Genomic DNA, 12,863 nt, shown 5'->3' with positions numbered 1-12,863 from the left:
AAAACATTGTCTCATTATGTGGACATGAAGGATAAGGATATTCTACCTTCGCGATCATAAAATATTGTAAAACCTTGGGTAAAAATATCCCAATCCTTCATATCCACATTTTTTTTCAGTCTTATATGATATCATAAAAACTATGAGAAGGCAAAGTAATATGTAACTTATCTTAAAAAAGGCATTACCCTATCTTGCTTATACAATAAACAATGCCTACAACTATATATTCTATTTTACAACCTATACCCAATTTTTCTCAGCTTCCCCATCCTGACCTTTAGACATGACAGTGTCATATGATGGAGGAAGGTCACTGCACGCCCTCCCTGGCTGAGATGACCTTGCTGACCTTTCTGGGGGGATGTTCATCAATGGAGTAGTTTGCATGCAATGAACACCCGAGTCCTCCATCATAATACATGGGCATGACCCTGTGGGAAAAGGCACAGGTTGACCTTGACCTTGTTGAAAAGGCACAGGTTGACCTTGACCTTGTGGATAAGGTATATGTAGTCCATGAGCTCCCATTGATAGCCTGTTGGGTAACCCTGGTTCATCGGCTGTTGGACCAAAATTTTGTGGATGGACTTGTTACCTGTATGAGAGTATTGATTGTCTGCTGTAGGACTGTCACCTGTGACTGTAAGTTCATCAGAGCAAGAGGCACACCAACATTTATTTCGCCGCTGAGGGATAGACGCCGCCTCCGATCCGTCAACTTTGTCTGTATTTCAGAGATGTATTGCTGCAGTTGCTGCAACTCCTCAATGCCACATGGATTCCTATCTGGGTACTGTGACTGAAGATTAAATATGTGTTGTATAGCTCCAACATCCCACTCGATCTTCTGCAACATCTGCTGCTGATTTATTACACCAAAGGAAAGTTTTTGTACATGCAATAAAACAACAATGGAAGCAATACACATCACTGACAATCCAATTCCAAAACAGAATCAAAGTACTGAAAGTACTAAATGGCTCGTCTCAATGATTGGAGAATATATTTCTAAAGTCAACACTTTTTTTTTGGACAATAAGAAATAAATTTTGCTAGTGTTCCTTCCAGTTTGGACTTTTGAGGATTTCTTGGACACCAAGGTGTTAGATAAGAAACACATACTAAAACTCTTGGGAGCCCATTCTAATATTTCCTACGATGTTATATGCCAAATGATTTTATAGCATCTTTAACCTTTTCCTTGTTATTATCTCATCAAGTTCCTGGGGACCAAAGTATCAGTTAACAAGTATTGTTTTTGCAGCAGAGACAGACAAGAGGCATATTTTTCTATGACAAAATGTCTTAGATATAGAATATGTCAGTCCTCTAGAAGACTTATCAATACAGTCATACCATTTCTGAATAAATTGGTCAATTGGTCTACTTTTAACAAGTTTTTGTAATTATTCTTTTGTAAAACAGCAAGTTGATTGATATATCCAAACATGATTTAAACTAGCTCTGGATAAAATATCTTAAACATCTTACAGCCATTTAAAAAAACGTCTGTCTATTTTCATGTAAAGTATACATTATGCTAAAAAGCAATCATTCTACATTTTATTCAAATATCAATTGGGTATCTTGTTAGTTCGCCATAGACCATGAATTGTTTTATACACTTTTTTAATTGAGAAAATTACAAATGATTTTTCTACAATATTTGTATTTTCAAATCCCCATACTTCTGATGAGTATAATAAAACTGGCATTACAAGTGACTAAAATATTTTCAGTTTAAAATCAACAGGAAGAGATACATTCCTTTGTTTTTTAAAAATAGTAGACACTGATTTAATTGTTTTTGTACAGCAGTCTTTCCTTTTTTTTTTTTTTTTTTAAAAACGCTACCATTAATGTTAAAAAATATACATAGATATTAAAAAAGAACCATGTCCCATGTGATGGTTTTTCCATATACAAAAAAGAAAACAAACTATAAAACGTCTTTTTTAGATTTTTTTTTTTTTTATTCTTCCCTAGCGCTTTCTCGTGCTCATGCCGGTCTTGAGGGGTTTGAAATTATTTTATTTGTATATAAACATGACATCGTCATAGTAAGATTACGTCAGAACATGGTACAAAAAGATATTGGTTCTGTGAACTGGTTCCTGGAAGAAACTAAACAAAAACATGAGGACAAAATAAAAACTAATATGAATCTCCTTTGTCCCGGAATGGAAATTGAGAAAAGAGAGGTCCCGATATACATTTACAACCGACAACAAACCAAAACAGATCATCTCAGATATTTAACAGTAAACGAACATTGTCATATTGCATTGGATGTAATCGATTTAAGGGCAGTTCATGTGGTGACCGAAAAAGGTAAAATCACCACTTTCAGAGTGATCACAGAAGATTGATAGTCAAGGAGGGAAAACATATGACAACCTGTGTTATGCAAATTAATATTTAATTTATTTTGAATAAATTGTGCCGAAGATGATGATTAGTGTATTATTAACCATAATCTAAATATGTTTTCTAAAAATATTAACAACTAATGTCATATTGTGTTATAAATTTAATGTTTTATTTATTCTTTTTATTTCAAGCATGTACATGTCATAAAAATAAACAAATACCAAGTATATGCTTAAATCATATTAAAGTAAAATTCACAAAATCACAACACTAATGTGTATTGTATATATGGAATGAAGATGATGATGGTAATTATTTGTATCAAAAATGTTTACAACATTAAATGTATTATATATATGGAATTTGAATATGATGATAGTAATTATTTTCAGATCAAAAACTATTACAGTATTAAGCTACCACATGTTGAAAATTATTTCTTTCATTTTGTTCACGCCACAATTTTTCTCCTGGACTGGTTCCAATTGAAATGATACTTGCATGTAGACATTCTGTAAAACATGTAAGGAAACAATAAATGTATTAACAGAGTAATTACTGAAAAGGCTAATATCATATAAAAGAATAATAAATATCCAGTTTAGAGTAAATATTATTGAAATTTATTTCCTGTTCAACATTCTGAAACAAAATTGTAAACACATGATCACTAAAAGACAAATCGTGGCAATTTATAATACTTATTTGGTAAGTGTTACTTGATGCGAGACTGAATGGACTTTGTAAATGACAACACACATTGCAAAGACAAATATATGGAAGATGTTCTTGAAGTAAGACTTAAGGAATCAGCAGAGAGTACAGAGACAAATACAGAACTGAAACAAAGCAGATATTGTGGCATCCTGTTAAATCCAAATAGAAATTAAACGAATAACATGTATTATCAAAACAGTCAACATTTTCTTTCCTATGTCTCGACATTTTGGAGAATTCACAAAAACACTCCCAAAGTCTACTTGGGATGCCATAATATAGGTATTGATATTAAAATCATTGATGATTATGATGCAATGATATACATATTATACAGTTGTTTCTGATATTAAGCTGTATGTCGTGTATTAAAATGCCCTAAAAGTTTTATGTCGCGAAAAAAAGATGCCCATTTTTTTGCCCAGCACACCCTGCCCTTTTCAAATCCTAGCTGGAACACCTGTAATTGTTCTTTAGTCCTCCTGTTCTTTAGAGTTTTGTCCTTCACTAAATTGATTGTAATCAGCAGTTGTCATATATGTATGGTGATAATGTGGGTGCACAAAGAAGTGTAAGTATGAAGCATATTGCATGTGCAAGTGTCCATGGGCTCACGGTGATAAGTGTTATTTTGCCGAGTAAAAAAGTTCAAAGAACTAGTATTGTTCATACCCCAAAAGATGTAATCGCACTAAAACCCAAAAACAATGATCGTGTAGGCTTTTGTGTGATTGCATTTGTAAGACTGTGCCAGGTGGTAGAGATTAGTTCCGCTCGAGTGATCACACCAATGCAAGTGAGAATCGGGAGTATGTTTATGTAAGTTTTAATTGCTAATCTCTGATGATTTGTTGATAAAATATAACTCAGGATAATTGCTAAACATTTAACAGTTTTCTTTCACGTTTGTTGTAGATTGAAACAGCTTTTTAAGTACCGTTCTACGGTAGATTTATGAAAAAGAAAATCGGCAATTTTCATTGATCTACAAATGTTGTAGTCCCAAAATAATCTCACTTCGAAACGATTTTATGTATGTATTTTTTGTCATTCGGACCAAATATTTACTTCGTTAATTACGTAGTTTTACTGAATATGTATATATATTTATTGTCAGAACGTCAAGTTCCTGTAGGCCTACATGTGATGAAAGAAGCTTAAAATGTTTTTAGTGACAACCTCTAAACGTGCTTTTAAATATGTAAATGTGTATCTGATAATGTATATATGTGCTTATAAAAATTATCGATAATTATGGATGTGGTAAATAATATCCATACCTTATTAACTGCCGTAAGTTGGAAGATTACGCCACCTTGGACATTTAGAAAATGTTCATACGTCTGTCATGCGCTAATTTGTAGATCAGTTGACAAAGTTTATCCTAAATTTTCTTAGAGTTGTCTTTCTTCCCATTGTGGATTTACATGTACATGTGGCATAACGCAGCCGTGATAAACAAATCTCCATTTCGTCCTGAAATTTATTTGCTCCCGCACTAATATGATTCAAAGAACAAGAATCATTATTGTAACAATTTTGATGTTTGAGGTGAAATATTGATTTCATTTTTTCCGTTTGCGGGATAATTGTCACTAGTAGGGACTAAACGCGTGGGGCGAAACGAAGCATTTTCGGGACGAAACGTCTTCATGCGTTGTAAACAACATTTTCGGGACGAAAAGTCTAGAAACATTGTAAACAATTCAAGTGAAAATTTTCCAAACTAAGATCATTTTTGCTAGTGTATATGGTAAGGATATGAAAGCAGTAATCTAACTATTCCCTATTTCAACATTAACAGATACGCTTATTTTCAGTAACTTTTCATATTCAAAATTTTGACTAATTAAAAATTTCCAGATATAAAATCAAAGTTGGGTTGCATACACCGCCGTTAAGTAGCGCTAGAAACTGCTAGTCCAAGTTCCTAATCCAAATCAATGATTGAGGAAACTGTCTGAACAGAGCAATTATGCAACCCACGAGCACCATGTGCGAGGTTGATGTTACCTGCGCCAAAAACGGGAATTTATAGCTAAGATCACAAGGTTATAAAGGAGGCCTGTTTTCATCCTTCTTAATTTATCTGAGATATGACTAGCAATTATTTTGATTCATATTCAACGGTATTATGTACTTACCTAAAGGATTTCTGGTACTATATACCCAATATCATAAATCAAGTAATAGCAAAAAATAGCAGTTATTGTACTTTAAAATTGTGGTCCCAGTCAGTGAATTTTTTTTTATAAATGTTTACTTCGATTTTTTTCGGGTAGTCAAAAACGACTGTTACCCATAACGCAGTTAGAATCTGTCTGCGATTTTATATACATATGTGACAGTACTAGATCCTCAAGCCATCAAAAAGTCATAAAACAAATTGTCACTGGGTGTGTCAACAATTATAATTTGAGTTAGGCATAAAACTATACTTAATCATATTTGTAGTACATGGACTAATTCCAATCTTCTAAGAAAAACATTAAGAATTTGTACAATATGCACTTTTAAGAATAGACGAAATTGTCTGATGAGCATTTATTTTCTTTATTATTTTATTTATTTCTCAATGAAATATTTTCGGACTTTAAAAAATACTATAACTAGCTAAGACAATGTGGTAGTATACTGTTCATAACGCAGGATAAATATAAAACAGTATGTCAATTACAATATTGATGGTACAATCAGTTAAAACTTTTGGTACGCCTAAATCCTGAAGATATTGTTGTTAGATGTAGCATAGAGGATTTTGATCTACATCGATACATGCTACAAATCGCTACTGACAGATATGTACGCGTAATATGAAAAACGGTGCTGTGTATTAAAGGATTTGGGCTAACTGGAATTTAAAATTGTCCCGCGGAGCAAAATCTTTTTCAATCAGATAGTCGCACGTGTAATCATTTTATAGATTGACCTGATACAGTGGGGGTTTTGGTTAGATTTAGGCAATTATCAGGCGTAGGCAGTGTACAGTTTGTCTTTGTTTTCATATGATATTGGTATCAGGGTGGTAGCTATTCTATCTCTTGTACAGTTTGTTTTATCCATCGTAGCCTGGCTGATCTTATGTATTAATAATGAAATAGTCTCTACCGGCATAAACATTGTCATTATACCCAAACAAAGAACTGTGTTAACCGACGTGGAAAAATATAGTGCTAACCTAATTCTTTCATGTGCTCAATGAGGTTCGTATCCCCCAGCGAATGTAGATCAGATTCATTTAGGACAGCGTATACTACAAAAATACAGTAAGTCAAAGATAAACCATGAAACGATCCATCCAGCGCCGAGTGGACCATCTTAATATCCATTATAACCAGACGTTTTTTTTTGTTATATACATGAAAGAAAGGACCACAGCTCACTCAGGTCTCCTACGTCAGTGACAATCCTAAATACATGGGAATGGACCGCCTTCCCTGGCCCATTTACCTCAGTTTTTGTAGTCCACCCATTTGAACTCTTGACAATATACACCACTCACCCTCATACGTTATAGTAATTGAATCTCGCACCTCGCAACCCTGACCACTTGATTATTTATGTCATTGTATGGAGTCCCGAGCACCGATCTCGTAGGGAGCTCATTTGGTGTTCTGTGTTTTGTGGGGGGTGGGGTGGGGGGGGTCACGGGGGTCAGGGGGGGGGGGTGGGGGGGGGGGGGGTAGGGGGTCTTGGGTTGGGTGGGTCACCGTGAAGTGGGATTAGTTTGTGGAATTGTCAAGTGTTGGTTGTTTTATGGAATGGGTGAAATGTTGGTACTGTATATGTAAACCACTTGAATATGGGTTATAGTTTGGGTGTTGTGGTGTTTAAAGTATCTATATTAGTGCCAAACACCAGCAATGGTAAATGGTGCGACACAGTTACTTGGGGTGTTTATGATACAAAGCTATCACTTGTGCTGAGTGTCCCCACAATAGCACAACAACCAAATATGAGCAAAAAACCAAAAAACAGGCTGAAAAATCGCAATTTCAATCCATAAACACCAAGCAATAAAACCAGTACTTTAAACACAAATTAAAGACAACAAAAACAAACATTAAAAATATGATTATATGTTAATTGTCTTTATCAATCCCACCAACATGTCACCTAGTATTTTGTATACAACCGAAAATTACAGTGCAAATTAATGACGTTCTACAACTGCACAATTAGATACGTAGAAATTCGAAATGATAAATCATATTCAAATCAATTGAATTATAATGCATTCACTTATTTCATGTCAATAGGGTTAAGTTCACGACAAGACTGAGTGAAGAGGAGCCCAACTCTATGATAGTATTAGTATTATGCACATCCTTTGGTCAATACCAAGTTTCACTTGAGTGCAGTGTTCTTTTTTTCCGTCAAATGCACAAAGTTTGGAGCCAACATCTTAATACTTTTTATTGTGTAAAAATTAGAAGATAAATATCTAAAAATCCGTTTAAAGTTGTATTATGCTGTTTTGGACACCACAATTTTTTCTCAGTAATGAATTTAAACCTCAAGTTTTGAGAATTCAGCCGTGGAAAAATCATATCAATGCATCGGAAAAACATGTTTGATGCATTTATACGCATTGGTAAAAAACACTGCAGTTGTAATGTTTTTCAGCTTTGTATGCTATGAGTAAACACACATATTATGAAGTCACTACAATAAACAACAATTTACATAGAGGAAATAGGTATATTTTATCACAACTTGGGCGTGTTTTTAATCCTTGTGCAACTCATGCAGTCCATACATGGGTACGGACAATTAGAGAGGGGGTAACTGCTGTCAATTACAGGGGTAGAATTAGGGAGAGGGGTACCTGCTGTTCCATTACAGGGGTACATTAGGGAGTGGGTAACTGCTGTCCATTACGATACATTAGGAGGGGGATAACAAGCGTCCATTACAGGGGTATATTAAGAGGGGGTTGCAGAAGGGTTGAAAATTATTTTATTGAATGCCATAATTTTCAATTTAATTTTGAATGTTACCATGGAAACCAACAACATTTAAAACCGAAGATTTTTGAAAATGTTAAAATTAGTGTTTTACCTGTCTTGCTTCAACTACAGGGGGTATGAAAGTTTAATTTATATATCAGGCTTAGTAATCTTTAAACTTTCATATTAATTTCAAAAGAGGACGTGGCCAGAATTGAGTATCAAATCATTATTTTTTGCGTAAAAATGTTACCATGGCAACCAAAATATAAACTACGAAAAAATGTAGTTTTGGCGCTGATAGATTCTATTTCCATGGGTGTCAGTCGAATAACACATAGAAAAAAAAATGTATTGTGTTGCAAAATTGTTTGTTTGACATGTTACTGTTTACAACATTAAATATTTATATTCATACTCAGATCAATTCATTTTTTTGGAACGCCAACAATCACCAGTATAACATTATTTCATATCAATCATTTCCTTTGTCATCGTAGCAAGACGACTTACAAATAGGTATGCGTGTGTTCTCCCAAATCAAGATGTTTAGATAAGATGTCTAAATATATATGTACTCAGCGAAAAAATGCAATGCAAGACATACGTATAACTGCAGTAATTTTAAGTTATCAAGGCAACTATTTGTCCATTTATATAGTGTCAGTTTCTTTAATTTATCCACACAAAAGTATCAATATCCATCAACAAAAAAATAAATCAGTTCAGAGTAAAAGACAAGTAGACAAGTGTGCTTTCATGGACAAAAATTGTGTATTTTACTTTTACATGCACTCATGATAATTTGCATGTACATATCTTATATTGATAGAATTTAAAAACATCTCTATTCATCATTTATTATCTGTGTGTTCTATGTCCGGTCCTATATTGCTTCATAACCAAAAAGACAAGTTTATATGGTAGGAACCCCCACTTTCCCCCAAATATACATGCATGCATTTACAAACAAAATGCAGCGTGCATGGTAGGAATTCGTGTGTATATGTTAGTTGATATACTTTGCCATTAATTATTGTAGATCCACTGTTAATACACCATACTCTGTGTATTATGTCTTTATATTGTACCATATTATAAGATAAATTGAATGCAATGTGTTACATACTTGATCTTTACCATATTTATCATTGGATACATTGTCACAAACAAGTATGTGTTATAGTATTACCTTTTTGTATATTCACTGCTAGTGTCTATATTATGTATATTTTATTACGGCAGGGTCTACATACATGTAATATGTATTGACCATTACAGCTGTATCCTACTTGTAAATGCCCATTTTGTTATGTGTTATGTCCTTATTTAATTGTAGAGATTGTATACACTCTAACATGTAATGTTTTTTGTACTGTCAATATTGGAGATACAACTGATACCTGGTATATCTTTTTCAAGTATATTTTAGGTATTAGTCCCATATTGCTTGATACACTGCAGTGTCTATACTTCTATGTGAGAAGTGTACTTAAGACTATATTGTAGGATATAGTGTACACTTGCAGTGGTCTATACAGGTATATTCTATGTCCTTCCCTCCACTTACTATCCTGTCTTTTCCATTTTGCAAGTATCATCATTTAATACATAGTAACACTTCTCCTTTGTTTTATTTTATAGGATCAGGTGAGCCCATCACCCATACCAATCAAATTCCCCCTATAAATCGTATATCAAATGTACACTTCATGTAATGAGATGAATATGTCTTCTTGTATTAGTTAGTCGACACTCCCAGCAAACCACCGTATAAAGATGTATTTGTTCAATTTCAATAGATACAATCTTGTATTTACAAAACATATTACAATCGTAACATGTATAGTTGTCTTTTTCATATTGCAGATCTTATTATATTATCTTTATATGTGCGTCATCTATACCACAGAGGGCCATTAAGACACCTCATCTTTTTACGGGCTATAATGTATTATCAACTTATGAGGGTGGTGTCGATGTTCCCGTTTATCTAATACATGCACATTGTGTTGTGAATTACGTCCATAATTGTAGACACATACATAATATTTATTGGTATCGTTGGTGGTTCGCTCTATTATTTTTGTAACTAGTCGTAATTATCACCATGTGTCTGCAAGTATTCTTATTATCTTATTTATTGTGTTTGTCCATGTTTTATTTTGTTTTTTTTTTTCTAAACACAGTAAATCTGAAAATTGTTCCACATATATTTTGTAAAATTTTTAAATTCAAGAAAGAACTCCAAAATATAGGTTACAGGTATGGTTAATTTTAATAAAATGCACCAGATTTGTAAACATGGTGAGAATTGAAACTGGCTGAGTTTCATTTTCTTATTCTGGTAGGTTTGTTTTCTTTCTAATGGTTTGTCACCTCACCTGATGGCTCTTTATACATGTAAGTCCAAACTGATGTACCTGTAAGTATTTCAATAAAACAAACAATGTAAAAAAACACCCAGAATCATAAAATCATTTGAATGGCAGAGTCCCTGGTTGTACAAACATCACAATGAAATGTATATGTACACTCCTAAGTAACTAAGTAAAAATACATGTGTACATATGTTATATGAATGTATCATTAAAAACATTTTTTTTTTTTTTTTTTTAAATCTTGCTCATATTGAATACACTACAGCTTAGAAAGTAGTTACACTTAAAAATATAATCTTAGACTGATAAAGTATAAAACTTTTGGTATAAATTCCAAGAGGTGTGATAATGAATAATATAAAAAATGGTGAAAACACCTTTTTATATATATAAAAAAAATTATCCAAAATAAGTTTCCAACCCCCCCCCCCCCCCCCCCTTTAAAAGAAAAAACAAAAAACTCTTGACACAGGGACCTGGCACGGATTGTTTTTACCCAACAGACAGAGTATACACATTTATGATACTATAATTTATATATGTATACTGTTGGTTAAAAAATTCGTGCCAGGTCCCTGTGATCCATTTCTGATTAATTGAAGTTAACAAACATGTTTACTCTTACCTTTGCAGTAATACAATCTAGCAGATTTCTCAAAGTTTCACTAATCTTCCATTAAAACTTCTGGTTGGCAGTATATTTCAATAACTGATCATAACAGGTAAGAAAAAAAATCCTGAAAAGAAGATGAAATATTTATGTCAGATTTGATTTTTTTTTTTACATTACTCTCATTTCAAAAGGCTTGGACATATTAGAGACTGAAAAACAAAATACAGTATGAATAAATCTTATTCAGCTATTGCAGATACATTGGTGTTTTTAATCTGGTCAGGTATTCCATCCATATATATAAAGTCCAGGTACAGAATCTCTTAAAATGTTTAAAATTAGAAATAAAATCACCATTCCAGTTTCCATCTGGATAGCAAGACTATTCTGGTTCCAATGACTCTAGATCTATTGCCAGACTAAGTGAAGTGACATATATCATACTATAGAATGTCTATTATGTGGTGTTAGAGTTGGAAGAAACTCTGGTTACTCTGAGCATCAGGTGCAGATTACATGTATTTTTATTTTATCTTTTTCTTCACAATTTAACTAATGTAATATAATATGTTTGTCTTGTACATAAATCCTCTGGGTATCAAATTTCTGGTATTCTATAGTAAATAATGAAGAGATAGATCATTGGAGTACATGTTTGTAAACCTTGAACTGAGGGATTGATCAACTGCGAATTTGAATACCGTCTAAAAAATATATACATGGTCCATGTACACAGTACTTATACATCTTACCAGTTATACATAAATATCACTGAAACCATATACAATTGTGTATATGAACTGTATATCTACTACTTAATTATTTATATTTGTTGTATATTCCATTTTAGAACAAAATCTGACATGACATAAATGTTCATGTATTGCTTGAATTTGGACAAAGACATGTTAAACATATGCATGTTAACACCATTTTAGCAACTTGAATGTGCAGTAACACTATACATTGTACACCTACATGTAGGGGTGGAAATAGATTGTGACCTGTGACAACATATATATCTTGTATATTGATCAAATAATGTTCTAAATCTGTAGAATTTATTTGTAAAAATAACAGAGCATTTTCATTCATGTAATAATTACTCACACACAAACCCATACAAACAGATGTTATGCTATTCCAATAGGCCCACAGACACAAAGTGTGTGTGTGTGATGGGGGGGGGGGGGGGGGGGGGGGGGGGTACCTACAATGTACACATGTATATTTATAATACAAAACATGATAATGTATTTTGTAATATTTTGTATAGAGAAATTCAAATATACTTACTCAACATAAATGTGCCTTGGAATCCTTGGTGCAGTTACAGTATAATTCAGCTGTCAATGTATGTTCATAACAAACTGTTATGTAGGCTTGTATCATCAATAACGTTGATATCACTTCAAAGTTTGTTTGCTGAATATCATAATCAGAAGGTTGGTCATGTTGTTTTGGTAACTATTTAGGTAAAATGTCCACATACATGTAGGCCTACGTCTGCACATGGCCGTGTTGTAAATCGAAAAGTGGCTGTCCCGGTCAGGAAATACCCTACTACTATAAATAGATATCGCTGTCGTCAGCATCATATAATTCTTGTTCTTCGTCAAATATCAAACAATGTTTCAAAACTCGTTATTCTAATGATAAATTGAATATGTTTCTTGTGTGAATTTTATCTTATATATTTATATCGTTTGAGAAAATCAACTCAGAATCGATGCCCATCTTCATCGCACAGGTGCTTGTTTTGTACCGATGACGTCAACATATTAGAAATTGTACCGGACCGTGATTTCCGTCGAAACTACTAGCTGATTT

General features: G+C 33.2%; 1 long non-coding RNA gene and 1 pseudogene across 1 annotated transcript; both read right to left on the bottom strand.

Annotated features, from left to right (window-relative positions):
• Positions 1-243: 243 nt before the first annotated feature.
• Positions 244-952, bottom strand: LOC138326438 (uncharacterized; annotated as a pseudogene).
• Positions 953-10,445: 9,493 nt separating this feature from the next.
• LOC138325553 (uncharacterized) lies at positions 10,446-12,722 on the bottom strand. Its single transcript, XR_011208798.1, has 3 exons — positions 12,330-12,722; positions 11,046-11,157; positions 10,446-10,462 (listed from the first exon to the last, which is right to left on the bottom strand). It is a non-coding gene; the product is annotated as an uncharacterized lncRNA (long non-coding RNA).
• Between the last annotated feature and the right edge of the window lie 141 nt (positions 12,723-12,863).

This window comes from Argopecten irradians, chromosome 6 (assembly GCF_041381155.1).
Source record: "Argopecten irradians isolate NY chromosome 6, Ai_NY, whole genome shotgun sequence".
NCBI classification, from domain to species: Eukaryota; Metazoa; Mollusca; class Bivalvia; order Pectinida; family Pectinidae; genus Argopecten; species Argopecten irradians.
This window is presented reverse-complemented; position numbering and strand designations above follow the sequence as displayed.